Here is an 18,294-nt window from a genome sequence, read left to right on the forward strand (position 1 = left end):
GCACATTAACGATGGTTCCGGCAGCCAGTTCATGTCCCCCTCTCGCCGACAACAGGGGCCAGGAACTCGCCTTCCACCCACGCCTGGTTCATCTTGAGAAACGTCAGTCTGTCCACAGACTTGTGAGACAGACGTGAGCGTTTCTCGGTGACCACGCCACCAGCTGCACTGAAGCAGCGCTCGGACAGCACGCTGGAAGGACGGCAGGACAGCACTTCCAGGGCGTACTGCGCCAGCTCGCTCCAGATCTCCATGCGCTTGACCCAATACTCCATGGGATCAACAGGGGCATCGCTGTCAAGCCCGCTGTACGACCCCATGTAGTCAGCCACCATGCGGGTCAGGCGCTGGCTGTGACCGGAGGAGGATGCTGCTGCATGCATCTCCTCTCTAGTCACTGCTGCCGGAGCCTCTACAGTCCTGTAGAGCTCGTGGCTGAGAGACAGCAGGTCTGTGGGGCGCTTGCTGCTGCTGGATGCAGGCACCTGCTGCTGCCTCTGTGCTGGCTGCTGGACAGTGGGGGTGGAAGGCTGGGGGAAGGCTTCCTCCAAGCGCTCAACAAGGGCCTGCTGCAAGCTCCTTATTTGTTGCGCTGGGTCTCCTCCTGCAGGTGGCAGGAACTGGCTCAACTTCCCCTTGAGGCGTGTGCTGATCCCCCTCATCAGCAGCCAGGTCAGGGACCTCCACCAAGTCCTCCTCCTCCTCCCCCTCAGAGGTGGACTGCGCAGCTGGTTGCCGCTCCTGCTGGTCCAAGGCTGCCGCTCCCTGTTCCAGCAAAGCATCGAGGGCCCTGTTCAGCAGAGAAACCAGGGGCACCCACTCGCAGACCATAGCATGGTCCCTGCTCACCATGTTTGTGGCCTGCAGGAAGGGAGCCAGCACAAAGCACACCTGCTGCATGTGCCTCCAGTCATCATCGGGGACGATGGACGGGATGTTGCTGGTCTTGTCCCTTCTCTGAGCGGCGGAAACAGTGGCCAGGGCAAGGTACTGTTTGACAGCGCGCCTCTGTTCAACTAGACGCTCCAACATCGCCAGGGTGGAGTTCCAGCGAGTCGGAACGTCAAGGATCAGCCGATGGCGTGGCAGATCCAGCTCCTTTTGCACGTCTTCCAGGCTCGCACAGGCTGCAGCCGAGCGCCGGAAGTGACGCACAACATTCCTTGCCGTTTCCAGCAGTTCGCCCATCCCCTGGTAGGTGCGCAGGAACTTCTGCACCACCAGGTTCAGCACGTGGGCAAGACAGGGGATGTGGGTCAGGTTTCCCCTGTCTATTGCGGCAACCAGATTGGCCCCATTGTCGGCCACCACCTCTCCGACTCTGAGGCCTCTGGGGGTCAGCCAAATCCTCTCCTGCTCCTGGAGTTTGGCCAACACATGGGTTGCCGTCAGCTTGGTCTTCCCAAGGCTGACCAAGTGCAGCAGCGCTTGGCAGTGGCGGGCCTTCACGCTGCTGCTGAGGCGGGGGGTTTGGCCAGGTGTGCCGGAGGATGGCAGAGGATCGGAGGAACCTGCTGCAGTTCCCCTGACCCTGCGGGGTGGCACCACCCACTGTGCTGCTGCTGCTGCTGTGCCCGCTGCTGCTCTCCCATCCTCACCCCCTTCCACCAAGCTGACCCAGTGGACAGTGAAGGACAGGTAGCGGCCTGTCCCGAAGCGGCTGCTCCAGGAGTCCATGGTGACGTGGACCCTTTCACCAACCGCGTGCTCCAGCCCTCGCTCCACATTGGCCATCACAAAGCGGTGCAGTGCAGGAATGGCCTTGCGGGCAAAGAAGTGTCTGCTGGGGAGCTGCCAGTCTGGGGCTGCGCAAGCAAGCAGCGCACGAATGTCGCTCCCCTCCTGCACGAGCGTGTACGGCAGGAGTTGGGAGCACATGGCCCGTGCCAGCAAGCCGTTCAGCTGCCGCACGCGACGGCTGCTGGGAGGCAGAGCCCTAACCACCCACTGGAAGGACTCGCTCAAAAGGCTCTGGCGTGGCCTTTTGCTGACACGGGAATCAGCAGACACAGCAGAGGAGGCCACTGAGGACTGGCTGCCAGAACAGGCCTCAGTGTCGGCGGCAGGAGTTGCAGAGGGGGGAGGAGCAGTGCGTTTCCGCACTCCTGCTGGTGCTGCTGGAGGAGCAGGAGGGCGGGTGGCTGCTGTTGCTGCTGCTGCTGCTGAAGGCTGTGCAGTGATGGGTGTGGTGCCACTGCCAGCACCAGATGCCTTCAGCCTCTGGAACTCCTCATGCTGGTGAAAATGTTTAGCCGCAAGGTGGTTGATGAGCGAGCTGGTGCAGAACTTTAAGGGGTCTGCACCTCTGCTCAACTTCCGCTGACAGTGGTTGCAAGTGGCGTACTTGCTGTACACAGTGGGCATGGTGAAATATCGCCAGATTGGTGACTTAAACATCCCCCTACGGCATGGAAGCGCTGCTGCCTGTCTCCCTGTGGTGGTTGGGGGGGGGGGGGCTTGGGTGCGGCTGGTGGTGGTACTGGCAGATGCTGCTGCTGCTGCTGCTGAGCCTGAGACACCAGCAGGCTGTGGGACCTGCCTACTGCTGCTGCCAATGCTTGCAATGATGCGCCTCCTTGCAAGGCCCACAAGAGCATCCTCCTCCTCAGAGCTGCTGAGGACGACATCCCCTGGAGGTGGTGGCACCCAGTCTCTGTCTGTCACCGGGTCATCATCATCCTCCCCCTCCTGAAACATGTCCTGCTGGGATGAGGACCCCCCAAACTCCTCTCCTGATGCATGGATGGGCTGCTTGACTGTCGCCACAGTCTTGCTGTCCAATCCCTCATCCCCCAAAGTGCCCATCAGCATCTCCTCCTCAAAATCGCCAACAACAGCAGACAATTGACTCATGATGCCTGGGGTCAAAAGACTGCTGAATGACAGGTCGCCAACTGACGGTGAACTGGCCTCCTCCCCAGGCCCTGCTGGGCGGCTGCTGCGAACAGGGGTGGTGGTGGTGGTGGTGGTGGTGGTGAGGGTGGAGGCCTCGGATGCAGAGCTGATGGCGGGCTGCTCATCCTCCGTCATGAGTTGCGCCACAGTGTCTGCATCCTTTTCCTCAATGGGACGTTTCCGACCCGGCTGGAGGAAAATGGGAGCAGGTGCTACACGCTGCTGCTGCTGTGTCTCTGCAGCGTGAGTTGCAGATGCTCCTGCTGGGCGGCGCCCAAGGCGTCCACGGCCAGTGGCTATGGGAGGAATGTTAGCCACTGACGCTGCTGCTGCTGCGGAACTGTGCATGGTGGCGCGCCCGCGGCCGCGGCTTGCCACAATGCTGCTCCCTCTCCTCCTGATTCCCTTGCTGCCCTTGCCCTTGCCCAAACCGCGCTGGCTGCCACTTCCAGACATCTTCAATGTTTTGGGCGTATAGACAAAAGTTTTTTAAAAGGGCGGGTGAAAAGTGGGGTACTTTAATGGAGTGGGTTGGTTGGTGAGGTGACTGAGTGAGTGTCCCCTAGTACAGTAAGTAAGTAGTAACAGTCAGGAAGTACAACTAGCAGTTACAATAATCAGTAGTAATCACAAGTAAATTTAGTGTGTGTACACTCAGACAGTGAGTGCACGCACGCAGGAGCTAGTAGCCTATGAACACAGTGACTGAGTGTCCTAGACTCCTAGTACAGTAAGAGTAAGTAGTAACAGTAAGTAGAACTAACTAATTACAATAATCAATCAGCGATCAGAAGGAAATGGAGTGTGGGTGTGTGTACACTCAGACAGTGAGTGCACGCACGCAGGAGCTAGTAGCCTATGAACACAGTGACTGAGTGTCCTAGACTCCTAGTACAGTAAGAGTAAGTAGTAACAGTAAGTAGAACTAACTAATTACAATAATCAATCAGCGATCAGAAGGAAATAGAGTGTGGGTGGTGTGTGTACACTCAGACAGTGAGTGCACGCACGCAGGAGCTAGTAGCCTATGGACAGTGACTGAGTGTCCTAGACTCCTAGTACAGTAAGAGTAAGTAGTAACAGTAAGTAGAACTAACTAATTACGATAATCAATCAGCGATCAGAAGGAAATAGAGTGTGTGTTGTGTGTGTACACTCAGACAGTGAGTGCAGTGCGCACACGCAGGAGCTAGTAGCCTATATGAACAGTGACAGTGAGTGTCCCTACGGGTACAGTAAGAGTAAGTAGTAAGTAAGTACAACTAACAATAATCTATCAGTAATCAGAAGGAAATAGAGTGTGTGTACACACAGACAGTGAGTGAGTGCACACACGCAGGAGCTAGCTAGTAGCCTATAAACAGTGACAGTCAGTGAGTGTCCTACTCCTAGTACAGTATAACTACAATACTATTAGTAAAGGACAGCAGAAATACTGGTATAGATGAGAGAAATAAACAGAGGACAGCTGCCCACAGAGGCAAGGCCCCCCTGAGGCCTAAACCTGTAAGCTTGCAGCAGCTGCCTGTCTCTAATGTAACACACAAGCTACTAACTAAAATACAATGTCTAACTAACTAACAACAATATAGGTGTGTATAGGAGGTGTATGTGAGCAAAAACGCTAGGTAAATGACCACAATAGAGCTCTTGCTAAGCCAAAGCACAAAGGAGCAACTCTCTCTCTGTACAAGTCTCAGGCAAGCACGGAGAAACGTAACATGGCGGCCGCTATTTATAGGGTAGGGGCTGGCCAGGGTCCCCCTCTGTGATTGGCTGCCGTCAGAGGGCCTGGGAGCCCTCTGATTGGCTCTAAGGACATCAATCTGGGCTATGACGCTATTCGAGCTCGGTACCGAGCTCGAATAGCGCCGGGTTGCTCGAATAGCTCGAATAGTGAATGGGCTATTCGAGTGTACTCGGATAGCCCATTCGAATAGCTCCAGCTATTCGGAGCTCGAATACCGAGCTCGAATAGCTGAAAAAGAGCTTGAATATTCGAGCTACTCGAATATTCGAGCTCTGCTGAGCACCACTGATGGTGGCAGAGTGGACGTGAGTCAAAACGGTGCAAGCAAGACATTGACATTTTTTTCAGCTAGTGAAGAAGAAGAACAGCCATTGTTGGGCCTTATTCTGCGTTTTTGAAGCATTTGACTACCTTAGCTATTTCTGTTCCCCTGAGAACTTATTTAACATCACTTTGGCCAGAATCGCCTTCCATTGGTTGGATTATTACTGTAAACCATATACTGTATCTGATTACAAGGACATAACTTGACTATCTAAAGTGTGAACTTTTTCTACAAACTCATACAGCCAATACAGTTTCTCATATCTGTGTCCCGATTATTTCCAATGGACTGACTTTTTAGTAACATATGAAATCTACTACTCAACCTAAACCAGTCACCAGTCAGCCCAAATCCCCCGTCTTTTGGTCTTTGAAAATATGACCTGTTCTTCATTAACTTTTAATTTTACGTTTCTCGTCTATAAATGAGAGTGGTGAATTTTAGCCTTTTATTGGTCCTGACTTGAGCTTGGTGACAAAGTCTGTTTTGCCGTTTGTAATTGGTAGCTCTTTATTCGCCAACGTCCTGGGAGTAGTAAAAAAGCTAATTAGATTTACACTTCTGGCACATTCTTTCCACCGAACATTATCCAAACAAACGTGACTCGACTCTCACTTCTTCAGTGTTTCCAGTAGAGCGAGCCATTATGACTCTCTCACGCCCGCACCTTTCACTTTCAGTGAGGCTGGGAGCCGGCTGCATCAGGCGGGAACAACAGAAGTCCTAATGTTTGCGTGAAAGCACCAGCGTCTGTGAAATGCCACACATTGTGAACTGGTCGTAACACTTGCTAGCGTTACACCTCGGCCACTGATATGCAGACAAAAAGGCTTCCTGAAGGCTCTCTCAATGGCGATTACTTAAAATAGTCAAACAAAACACTGAAAATGTAGGTTCAATTTGAAGATAAACTCTAGGAATGGATTTTACTTCATTTAGAGGTGTCTTAAAGTAGGATTATACTCTCAAAACTAAAATTTCGATAACTACTCTTAGATACATATAATAATATTTGAAAGCATTCCCAAGCATCCACTGTTTGTAAACATGTTTACTTTCACTGCAGAAAGCAGTACAGGCTTGCTTATCTCTGGGTAAATGTATTCATTAACAGCCAAGAGACACTCTCTGCCTGTGTCTTCACTGTGCTCCCCTCCCTCTGCTGAACTGACACATCACCCTGAAAACAGCTGAAAAGGAGTGGGGAACAGAGAAGACACAGACAGAGAGCTTCAGCCAGCAATGAATATATTTGCTGATTAGCCAGTGATAAGAAAACCTGTACTGCTCTCTGCATTGAAAATTAGGGTTAGTTCACAGTGATCTGTTGCATTGCAGAATCATTCTGCATGTCAGCTCACTGCCCATACAATGCTATAGGTCTGTTCAAAGTACTGAGTTGTAACTGATTGCAATAGTCTAACTCGCTGCATGCAGGCTTTGTATTAAAGTCTATGTCCAGTCTCTATTGCATTTCACACTCATTATAACGTGTGCGTTATGCAACTGACCAGTGACCACTCTGAACCTAGCCTTAAAGGGGAACTTCAGCCTAAACAAACATACTGTCATTAAGTTACATTAGTTATGTTAATTAGAATAGATAGGTAATATAATTTTTTACCCACTCTGTTTTAAAAGAACAGGCAAATGTTTGTGATTCATGGGAGCTGCCATCTTTGTCATGGGGGAAGCCATCTTTTTGGTTGAAAGGAGGTGACAGGGAGCAGGAGACACAGTTCCAACTGTCCTGTGTCCTGATAACCCCTCCCAGCTGCACACGCTAGGCTTCAAATCTCAAATTCAAAATGTAAAAAAAAAAAATTGCACCAAAACAGCAGAACGAGAGCAACAACATCAGAAATCCCATCATGCTTTGCACAGCATCAGGGGAAAAAAGCCCGGGCAGTTTTGTTCTGTGCAGCTAAAAATGAGGCTTGGATAAGAGAAACAAAGTTCTGATGCTGTGAAACTGTTAAAGAAACACCAGGCCTTTTCAGTGCTGCTGAGTCGATTTTTACTCCGGAGGTTCACTTTAATGTTTTTACGCACAGGGAAGGCTTTCAAATGTTCTTTTAAGTACCTACGAGTAGTTACTGAAATTTTAGATTTGGGAGTACAATCCAACTTTTATGAAAGGTCAATGTGTCATTTAAAAACAGAAATAACTTGGAAGTGTAATCACCTGCAATGTTAGTGTCTCTTTGTACCATGTACAGTATTAATTAATACATTTAGCACTTTTATAGTTGATCATAGATGCGCTAGTTTTCTTTGGATGTTAAAATTAGGGTGGCTAGAGAGCCCAACAACATATCCAAATGGTCTGGCCTCTTTGGGGGCATACTGAGCCCTTCTGTTTCTGCTACCCCCCCCCCCCCCCACACACACACACCTTCCCAACAGTGGTGGACAAAGCCAACAGCGGGCCCCTGTGCAGAATAAATTAATGGGGCCCTATGCAAGTTGCCATGGTCATAGCAGATCACGGGGTGAATCCCAAAAAATGTTGCGGGGGGGGGGGGGGGGGGTCACAGAGAGAGATAAACAGAAAAAATTCTAGAGAATAATCTAGCCCTGACTGTGCTACAATTGCATGGGCCCTAGCGGGTGTGGGCCTCTGTGTAGCTGCACAGTCTGCATGGGTCTAAGTCTGCCCCTGATCCCAACCCCTATCAGGGCCGTTGAGTGAACGTTCATTATCATCATTTTGTTCTATTCAGGGGGACAGCCTAGGACTGTCTGGTTGTTGTGCTGCCAGGCTCGGTTCACCCATGGTGCCAAGTGAGGCGACTTCCTCAGGCGGCAGAAGTCTGGGAGAAACACCAGGCAGAAACAGGAAGTGAAGAGAATGCCTGGCCAACCTATACTGGGGCAACGTTACCTAGCTACCAATACTGGGGACACCTACAGGTATATCTGGCTACCTACATATACTGAGGGTTTTTTCTTGGGGGGGGGGCACCATAGCTATAACGTGTGGTGCAAATTGTCGGGTGCTGTGCAATCATTCCAATTCAGGGCACATCCTCTCAAGTTTTCCAGTCACTAGGGAGGAATGTAGATGGCCAGGATGGCATCAAATGTGTTGGAGTAGGAAAATAAAATAGAGCACTTCCACAGCAGCAATGATAACATATGGTAAGTGTCAATACCAAATGCCTCAACACAAGTACCGACCGTATATTCCGGCGTATAAGACGACACCCAACACACACCAAATAAAAATTACTACTGGTGCTATGTATGAACAGATACTGGTGCTGTACTGTATGTGGTACACAGTGTATAGGCAATGGACTGGTTGGATTGGTCAACTCTCCCTCTCCCTAAGTGGATTGGTCAGCTCTCCTTGTCTCCCTGTTATCAGAGCCGTATGGAAGAATAGATATTGCTGTGTCCATAAAACACGCCTCTTTCACCCTTCTGGCCCCGCCCTTGTATCCTATTTACTTCCTTCTCCGCCTCTCAGATCTCACACATGTGCGCCTGCGCCGCCTCACTACAGTCCTCAGCAGTGAGATCTGAGAGGCGGTAACAGGATAGGGCGTATCACCCGGCATCAATGACACCCGGCGTATAAGACCACCCCTGACTTTTCAGAGGATTTTCAAGGGTTAAAAAGTAGTCTTATACGCCAGAATAAGCAGTACTTCTAGATAAAAATAAATGTGAATTGATGTTCCTATATGTATACATGCAATAATGGAGAAGAGCCCTTATCATCAAGGTTAATATTGTGCACATTCCTACTTAATTCTGTGTTACTACTGTTATTGTAAAGGTAAATATTGTGCACATCTGTATGTTATTGTACATTATTAACTATTGTTACTGTAAGGTGCGTTTCACTCTAAAATGCGTTGCATCGTGTTCCATCCCATTTTGGAAAATGGGACGCAACGCAATGCAGCTCATCGCAACACATTAAGTGTAAAAGATCCCGCAAGGTTATTAATTTTATTTATTTATTTCTTTCAGGTATGTGAAGACTTACAAACATGCAAAAGGGCTGATATATTAGAAAAAAACAGCAACTGGTAAAGCTATATTTTCTACAATACGACCCTCTGTATAAATAGGTTTCAGAGACACTTTGCTACCAGTTCATATTCTAGACTGGATTTTACAGCTGCTAACCGAATGATGCAATCACCTTGCACCTTGCGCTCAAAATCAAGAACCGGGCTTAACTGTTTTTCTGGATCCGGCGCTGAACCAACAAACCGCGTCTCGGAAATCTCTCCCCGGAGACCCGACGTGTACGCGCCGGCTGGCAAAACCCGTGAAACATATTTCTATCCCATAAACTTCCAAATGACATTTTAATCACTGTAAACAGAAATATCAAACCCCTGACTTACCCCAGTTTATTAAGAAAAATACCGTCGACTGAAATAAACCCACATAAAAAGGAAAGTTTAAAAGAAAAGTAAAAAAATATATATATAATAATAATAATACAAAAAGTCAAAATCTGAAAGGCTTCAGCAGCTGTTATGAATATGGGAAAAAAAGACGAGGAGAGCAACAAAAAGTTTTAAAGTTTCTAAAGGTTTTAAAGTTCAAGGTTAAAAAGTTTTCATCTCGAACCTAAAAATAACAATGAATACAGAATAATAATAAAAAAATAACGATGTTCTCTCATTCATTTCAGACGGGTTATTGTGCGGCTGACAGAGGAGGGTCACAGTTTGTTTTAATTTAATTTGAGATCTTTATGGAGGGGCTGCAGTATCAGCCGGCACAGTAGTAAATCTTGACAAACACTATAAATTCCAGTCAGTTTGTGTTTCGCTGGTATTTCAGGATGTAGTGGAGACCACAATACTATGCTAAGCTTATGGCTCTTAGCAGTTTATCCCTTAACCCAGGGACCTTGTTATAGCAGATCAGACCATCTAGAGTTACACGACGAGCGTTATACTAGGCAAGTAGGTCGTTTTGGGTCACGGTATCTTCAGTCATTCTTTCTGGTCATCGTGGGCTGTTGGCGCGGTGGGATCTCCAGCTAGAAGGTGCTTTAAAGCATCAGAATTGGATATGTGTGGATTTGGCGCAGCTACATTTGGTGCTGAATGTGAACATTGCAGATACCGGAGTGGTTTACTTTTGATACAAATTTTTTGGGTGGTGTCATTGTTGGTTCCCTGCTATTAATTGATTATGCCAAACCAATCTTCTTGGGCAAAATTCCCTTGCGGGTGCCTAACACCTCTCCCCACTAACATTTACCTGTACCGTACTTGATGGGCAGCCCTACCCCAACTCTCGATACTCCCTACTTGATGCCAAACATTAACCTCCCCACTCATGTTTCCTCCCACCTGATGCCTAACCCTAACCTCCCCACTTATGATGTTACCTCCTTCTTGATGCCTAACCTTAGGCTCCACCCATGTTAACCGCTTACTAATGCCTTATCCTCCGTCCTTATCATTAGCTGCTTCCTAGTACCTATGACTACTAGCCCCCACCCCCAATGATAACTTATTTCCTGATGCCTTATCTTTCTAAGCACAATGGTAAAATAGGCACCGCATAGATTACAATGCTAATTGCGACAATATTGACACCCACTGTGTAATTTGAGAACCATCGGTGCCTGATGAATAGCAGTTATGGGCGGTGCTGATATCAGCAGAGGGAGTGTTTAGCGGTGCACAGCAGTGCTGATATCAGCAGAGGGAGTGTTTAGCGATGCACGGCAGTGCTGATATCAGCAGAGGGAGTGTTTAGCGGTGCACAGCAGTGCTGATATCAGCAGAGGGAGTGTTTAGCGGTGTATGGCAGTGCTGATATCAGCAGAGGGAGGGTTTAGTGGTGCACGGCAGTGCTGATATCAGCAGAGGGAGTGTTTAGCGATGCACGGCAGTGCTAATATCAGCAGAGGGAGTGTTTAGCGATGCACGGCAGTGCTGATATCAGCAGAGGGAGCGCTTAGCGGTGCACGGCAGTGCTGATATCAGCAGAGGGAGTGTTTAGCGGTGCACGGCAGTGCTGATATCAGCAGAGGGAGTGTTTAGTGGTGGAAGGCGGTGCTGATATCAGCAGAGGGAGTGTTTAGCGGTGCACAGCAGTGCTGATATCAGCAGAGGGAGTGTTTAGCGGTGTATGGCAGTGCTGATATCAGCAGAGGGAGGGTTTAGTGGTGCACGGCAGTGCTGATATCAGCAGAGGGAGTGTTTAGCGATGCACGGCAGTGCTAATATCAGCAGAGGGAGTGTTTAGCGGTGCACGGCAGTGCTGATATCAGCAGAGGGAGTGTTTAGCGGTGCACGGCAGTGCTGATATCAGCAGAGGGAGTGTTTAGTGGTGGAAGGCGGTGCTGATATCAGCAGAGGGAGTGTTTAGTGGTGCACGGCGTTGCTGATATCAGCAGAGGGAGTGTTTAGCGGTGCACGGCAGTGCTGATATCAGCAGAGGGAGTGTTTAGCGGTGCACGGCAGTGCTGATATCAGCAGAGGGAGTGTTTAGTGGTGGAAGGCAGTGCTGATATCAGCAGAGGGAGTGTTTAGCGATGCACAGCAGGGCTGATATCAGCAGAGGGAGTTTTTAACGGTGCACGGCAGTGCTGATATCAGCAGAGGGAGTGTCTATCGGTGCATGGCAGGGCTAATATCAGCAGAGGGAGTGTTTAGCGGTGCACAGCAGTGCTGATATCAGCAGAGGGGGTGTTTAGCAGTGCATGGTAGTGCTGATATCAGCAGAGGGAGTGTTTAGTGGTGCACGGCGTTGCTGATATCAGCAGAGGGAGTATTTAGCGGTGCACGGCAGTGCTGATATCAGCAGAGGGAGTGTTTAGTGGTGCACGGCGTTGCTGATATCAGCAGAGGGAGTGTTTAGTGGTGGAAGGCGGTGCTGATATCAGCTGAGGGAGTGTTTAGCGGTGCACGGTAGTGCTGATATCAGCAGAGGGAGTGTTTAGTGGTGCACGGCAGTGCTGATATCAGCAGAGGGAGTGTTTAGCGATGCACGGCAGTGCTGATATCAGCAGAGGGAGTGTTTAGCGGTGCACGGCAGTGCTGATATCAGCAGAGGGAGTGTTTAGTGGTGGAAGGCAATGCTGATATCAGCAGAGGGAGTGTTTAGCGATGCACAGCAGGGCTGATATCAGCAGAGGGAGTTTTTAGCGGTGCACGGCAGTGCTGATATCAGCAGAGGGAGTGTCTATCGGTGCATGGCAGGGCTAATATCAGCAGAGGGAGTGTTTAGCGGTGCACAGCAGTGCTGATATCAGCAGAGGGGGTGTTTAGCAGTGCATGGTAGTGCTGATATCAGCAGAGGGAGTGTTTAGCGATGCATAGCAGTGGTGATATCAGCAGAGGGAGTATTTAGCGGTGCACGGCAGTGCTGATATCAGCAGAGGGAGTGTTTAGCGGTGCACGGCAGTGCTGATATCAGCAGAGGGAGTGTTTAGTGGTGCACGGAGTTGCTGATATCAGCAGAGGGAGTGTTTAGTGGGGGAAGGCGGTGCTGATATCAGCAGAGGGAGTGTTTAGTGGTGGAAGGAGGTGCTGATATCAGCAGAGGGAGTGTTTAGTGGTGCACGGCGTTGCTGATATCAGCAGAGAGAGTGTTTAGTGGTGGAAGGCGGTGCTGATATCAGCAGAGGGACGGGAGTGTTTAGTGGTGGAAGGCGGTGCTGATATCAGCAGAGGGAGTGTTTAGTGGTGGAAGGCGGTGCTGATATCAGCAGAGGGAGTGTTTAGTGGTGGAAGGCGGTGCTGATATCAGCAGAGGGAGTGTTTAGTGGTGGAAGGCGGTGCTGATATCAGCAGAGGGAGTGTTTAGCAGTGGAAGGCGGTGCTGATATCAGCAGAGAGAGTGTATAGTGGTGGAAGGCGGTGCTGATATCAGCGGGGATATGTGCGGTGGAGGGTTGCTTAAGGTTAGGCTTCGGTAGAGGGAAGGTCAGTTTGAAAAGAGGGTTAGGTTAGGTTAGATGATAGTACAATATTGTTAAAAAATTATAAATATGCAACTATGGGAATTAGCCCAATAGAATATCAGTCATGTTACTGATATTTTACTAGCGGCTTTCCCCGGCGTCCGCATTACCGCTTGTATGCAATGGGAGGGCAGGCCTACATACCAATACACAGCAACATATACATAAAGGAAGTGTTTCTAATGTTGAAACCATGTAATAATAATGAATGAAAAATATAATAATATAATAACGAAAAAATGACTATCCTGAATAATTTACTACATTCAACTTTATATCACTACAGTGCCTCTTGAAATATCCACACTATGCCATTCAGTTACATGGGTCAGTATACTGTATGTGCTTTTGCTCTAAATGACTTCAAATGTATTCACTGATAAGTCATGAATGGGTGACTTCACGCACCAGAAGACAACTGAAAATGTCTCGATTGAGAACTTTTTCCTCTGTACACTTAAAGGACAACCGAGGTGACATATGACATGATGAGAGAGACATGTGTATGTACAGTGCCTAGCACACAAATTACTAAGCTGTGCTCCTTTTTTTCTTTCTCTGCCGGAAAAAGTTAAACATCAGGTATGCAAGTGATTGTTTCTGCCTGGGTCAGGACCGGGTCAGACTGGGTCAGACTAGAGCATAACCCTCACTGATAAGTAATTACAGCCATAAAACACTTTCCTGTCAGTAAATGGCTTCTGAGAGCAGAAAAGAGATAACAAGCGTAAAACATTAATAGATTTGAGCTCTGGCATACTTCAATGAAGGTGTCATTGAGCAGAGACAATGAAACAGTAAAAACTTAAAAACTAGATTTAAATATAATATACTACTGTGGGATAGCTAAAAAATTTTTTTTAGGTGGAGGAGCATAGATACAATTGTTTTTTCATCAGTTTATGTTCATCACGGATGTCCTTTAAGCTAAGTACACTTAGATGTTCCATGGCCAAAACCATTGTTCCTGATCATTTCAGCCAGAGCGCTGAAGTTCAAACAGATACATATGGATGTCTCCTTTTCCAGCATACAGATCTCCTTACTGGTTACCTGTTTTGATCTACCGGAACTTTGCCTATTTCCATCCTCACCTCCTTGCTCGACTGAAGCACAAACATTTTGTCTGTAAAAACTATAAAGACCTTTTGGACAAGGGAAGTGTACAATGTGTACTCGGCCTTACACAGTACTGTGTTACTTAAATTACACAATTCTCCTGGATCTCTCTCTGCTTGCTTCCATATGCCAGCACCGATTCTTGCCACAGACATTCCAGGCCTTTGCCTGGAGCACCATTGGTTCGGGGGTGCCCGCTCAATGCCAATGCTGCATTACCTGCAAATTAATTTGCTTTTGTTCACTGCAAGCTTGCCACTGCTCTTGCTCTGACCATACAGCCCACCCCCTTCCCCAGCCAATAGAAAAGAGACTCAGCTTCTAGCTCCACCTCTATCTCCCCCGAGTTTTATCTGTAAAAGTAAAGGCAGACTCCCTTTGGTGTCATCCTCTGACCTCTGATGTCTACACCAAGGCAGAGGCCACAGCATGGTCACATGGAGAAAGGTGTTGGGGTTAACATCACCAAAGGCCTCTGAATCCCTGCACTAATAGGGTTTGACCATGCTTTAGAAGGCTGATAACAGCTTCCTAAAAGTAATCAGTCTTTCTATTAACTAGAAGTCTTGTGTTGTTAGCTTAGGTCCACTGTAAGAAAATGTTTTCATTGACTACACTTAAATATTCGCAGTGAAGCTGTAGCGAATTGAATTAATTATGAGTGCATCGCAACCATCTGAGTATTGTGTTAGGCCTGGCGCCAACAACCGAACTGGCAGCTCCTTCTCTTGCGCAAACAGCCCCACTCTGGGATGCATAGTCGTGTTTGTCAAAAGATCTTAGCTGACCTCATATTTGGTAGCCCAAGCAAAGCACAAACACGATATAGCCATTGAATATATCCAAATATATATCATGTTTGCAGTGCAGGAAATGAATGGATGGGAACCCTGGCTTCGGTCTTCTGGTTACTCTAAAAAGTCTCTTTCTTCGTCTCCGAGGTGGACCATCCATGAGTTTATCTTGGAAGCACTCCCTGACTCCTTCCTCTTCTCACTTTATAAACCCCCCATGCACCTTCTTTCATCAATCAGACGAGAAAAGAACACTGTCACCTTGGCTATTTGTTTTTCCAACCTCTCCCCACCGACGCTGCCGTGGCCTTGTCACGCTGGCTCCCAAATGTATACAGTAACATCGCATTGTGGTCCTGGACCTGCTTAAAAGATATTAAAGAATTCCATATGGTAAACTCTCCGCTGATGCTAAAAGCATTTTTCTAGCTGACGTTCGACTCACCAGAATAGACATAAAAAATTCCATCTCGGTTTTTACCAAGAGTTTCATTTTCCTCTTTTTTTAAGCGTAGTACGGACCACAATGGCTAAATGGACACCGAAGAAACCGACAAAAGCCCATTCATCTTTCAGTGTATTTTTCTCAATGAAACATTAATTTATGTATTTACAAAATAAGCCTCGGGGAAAGGGGGGAAAGCTTGAAAACAGATTAAGAAAAGTCTGGCAGGCCCAATAAAACCACATCACTCGGACTCCCACTAACTCATAGTTTAGTTGCTAATAAATTATATGCCCGTACGGCAGAGGACTTACATCACGTAAATGCAAAGCGGAATATTTAACCATCTGCTAAAATTGTTTTAAGAACAACAGCCGTATAAAACGAAAACAGGAGCTGAAACACGACTCCTCTGCAGAACGCATAACCTGCCTTTCCAAATCAAACTTCAGCTTGTAAATTTGAATGCAAAGAGGTCACCAAAATATTATTTCAAGGGGAAGCTATATAGCGTCATTTTTGGTGAGTACAAATTTACAGCTATTATTGTAAAATTTAAATGAAAGTTGTGTATGTTCCTCTTTTTTCATTCCAGCATTTTTAACAAATTGTATACAGCATAACACACATCATATGCCATTTACATTTTGAAGTCCACTGTGAAATTTTGTTAAACACAAATGAAAACTTCTCATTTAAAAAAGTAAGCAGACTCTGACAATTATTACTATTGTAGATATCAAACATTAAATTCAGGCACACTATCTCAGGTAGGCCCGGATATACATCACAGGAGCCTACAAGCACCGATGTCCTGGCACTTTGCCCTCCATGAACCTACAAACACTCACCGAACTGCACCCCAAGAGTGCCAGCTGACCCAGATGTGATCTCTCCCTTACTTCCCTTGCCCATCAGAGGTAGCTACAGGTGAGGTGCCCCCAGGGCCGGTTTAAGTAACAATTGGGCCCTAGGGCAAAATTAGCCTGGGGCCCCCCCAATAGACACCCCACGACAAAAATGCGTCATTAGAGGCCCTTTGTTGCAGACAAATTTCCCTCCTGGGCCCCTGAGCTGGCTGCTGACCCTCCCCCAATCACCTCCCAACGTAACAGACTCTGCAGAGTCCCTGGGGAGCAACAGTTAAGATGGGGGAGGGACACCTTGGGGTCCCCTACAGGCTCTTGAGCCCTGGGGCAATTGCCCATTTTTTCCTATGGTAGCTCTGGCTCTGGGTGCCCCTTAGCATTAGATAGCCATGACTGAGGTGCCCTCAGTATTAAGTAGCTAGAGGTGCTCCTGACTGAAGGGAGATCTCATCAGTGCAATGCCGAGAGCAGGGGGAGTAACATCTCATTTACACTCTAATCAGGACTCTGCATAGGGAAGGAGGGAGAGAGGCACGTAGGAAGGTCAGTGAGCCACCTTTCCATCGTCAGACACCTGTAGGCACGTGCCTACAGTGCCTTATGGTAAATCCAGCCCTGAGATCAGGTGCAAATAATTACAATACCATTAGAGAGAATCTTGGAGAAAACTTTCTTCTGTAAAGGTGAAACATCTACTTTACCTTGCAACTTGTTGTTGAAGTGTCTGGTGTCACCATGCCTAGATGAATGCTCCCTGAAGCCTTCAGCATGATGTTTGTAGACACCTCTGAAAGTGGGAGGGAATTTTAAAAGATTGTCAAGTAACTGTATAATGAATTATTCCATTTTCTGGAAGATCATCTAGGAGTGGGGAAGGTTTCAATCTACCAACGTATCCAGGCCACACTGTTCCAGCAAGTTCAGTCCAAGTTCAGAACACAAGAGGTTGAATGAAGTCTTTAAGAAGCCAAATATTCCATCATGGCATAAGGGTATCTCTCACTACTCTTAATATTGAGGTTTATGAGGCTGCCAATGGAATAACAGTTGTGCTATTAAATCACCGCCTAACCTGAAGATGGATCCAGTGCCCTCCTTTCCTCACTATCAGATGCTGTAAAGAACTGGTGCATAGTCCAATGGTAGTGACATAGATCAGATGAAGACATATATCAGATGAAGCAAGCACATGGGAAATGTGTGATGTCATGGAAATAATGTTGGTCATGTTATTATTTATAGTGCTGCTATTCTGATTGTTTGGTTTGAAGACATTTTGGCTTAATTAGACCCAAGGTCTCCAATCTGAACATCATTAACGTCAGTGGGAGGAATGTTCATCTTGTTTCTGGAGGCAAAACTACAGCTGCCAAATATACCTTAAGTGTCTAGGAAGCCCACCACATATCAACAAATGTTAGAGTGTCAGCTCTTGAGTATGTGTGGGTATACATTTTTACTTATCTCACCGTACCACATTTAGGCAGTAGAACTAACAAGGTTCAGACAGCAGGCCCTTGTTGTGGTCGTCCTAAAAAAAAAATGGGTAGTTCTCCTCACCTCACAGTACAGATAGAAGGTTCTTCGAGGTGTCTTCCTAAACAAATTAGGCAGTCCTCACCTTAGAGTACAGGTAGAAGGCCTATTGTTAAGTCTTCTAAACAAGAAAGAACCCATGCTATAGAGCAGAAGCATACGTTTATTGGAGTAGTTTTCCTAAAAAATTCAGCAAACCTCAAAGCAGAGGTAGATAGCCATTGGAAGGGTCTTACAGATAAAAAAAATTAGAGCATTACTTTCATTTAATTTTTATTACATTTTTGGGGCAGGCAGAGGGAACTTAAATAAGATGCAAATAAATTAGTGCATTGGAAGGAGGAAGAAGGAAGAGGAGGAAAATGAGGCTATATGCTTTCCTGTAAAAAGAGGCAATAGAGAGTACACGTGTGGCATCAACAGGGGTGGAATTAGAGGGGTAAGATCTAGCTATAGTGGCAACTTGAAAGAGAGTGAGATTTCTAATCCAGTTACTCTCTTTGCCTGTCAGTCTATCATGCAATCTATCATATCATGGGTGGTCATATGACTAAAGCCCCAGTTATTAAAAGTCTTGCCCCGTTTCATACACAGAGCACAGATGTGGCAG

Source organism: Hyperolius riggenbachi, chromosome 1 (genome assembly GCF_040937935.1).
Source record: "Hyperolius riggenbachi isolate aHypRig1 chromosome 1, aHypRig1.pri, whole genome shotgun sequence".
NCBI classification, from domain to species: Eukaryota; Metazoa; Chordata; class Amphibia; order Anura; family Hyperoliidae; genus Hyperolius; species Hyperolius riggenbachi.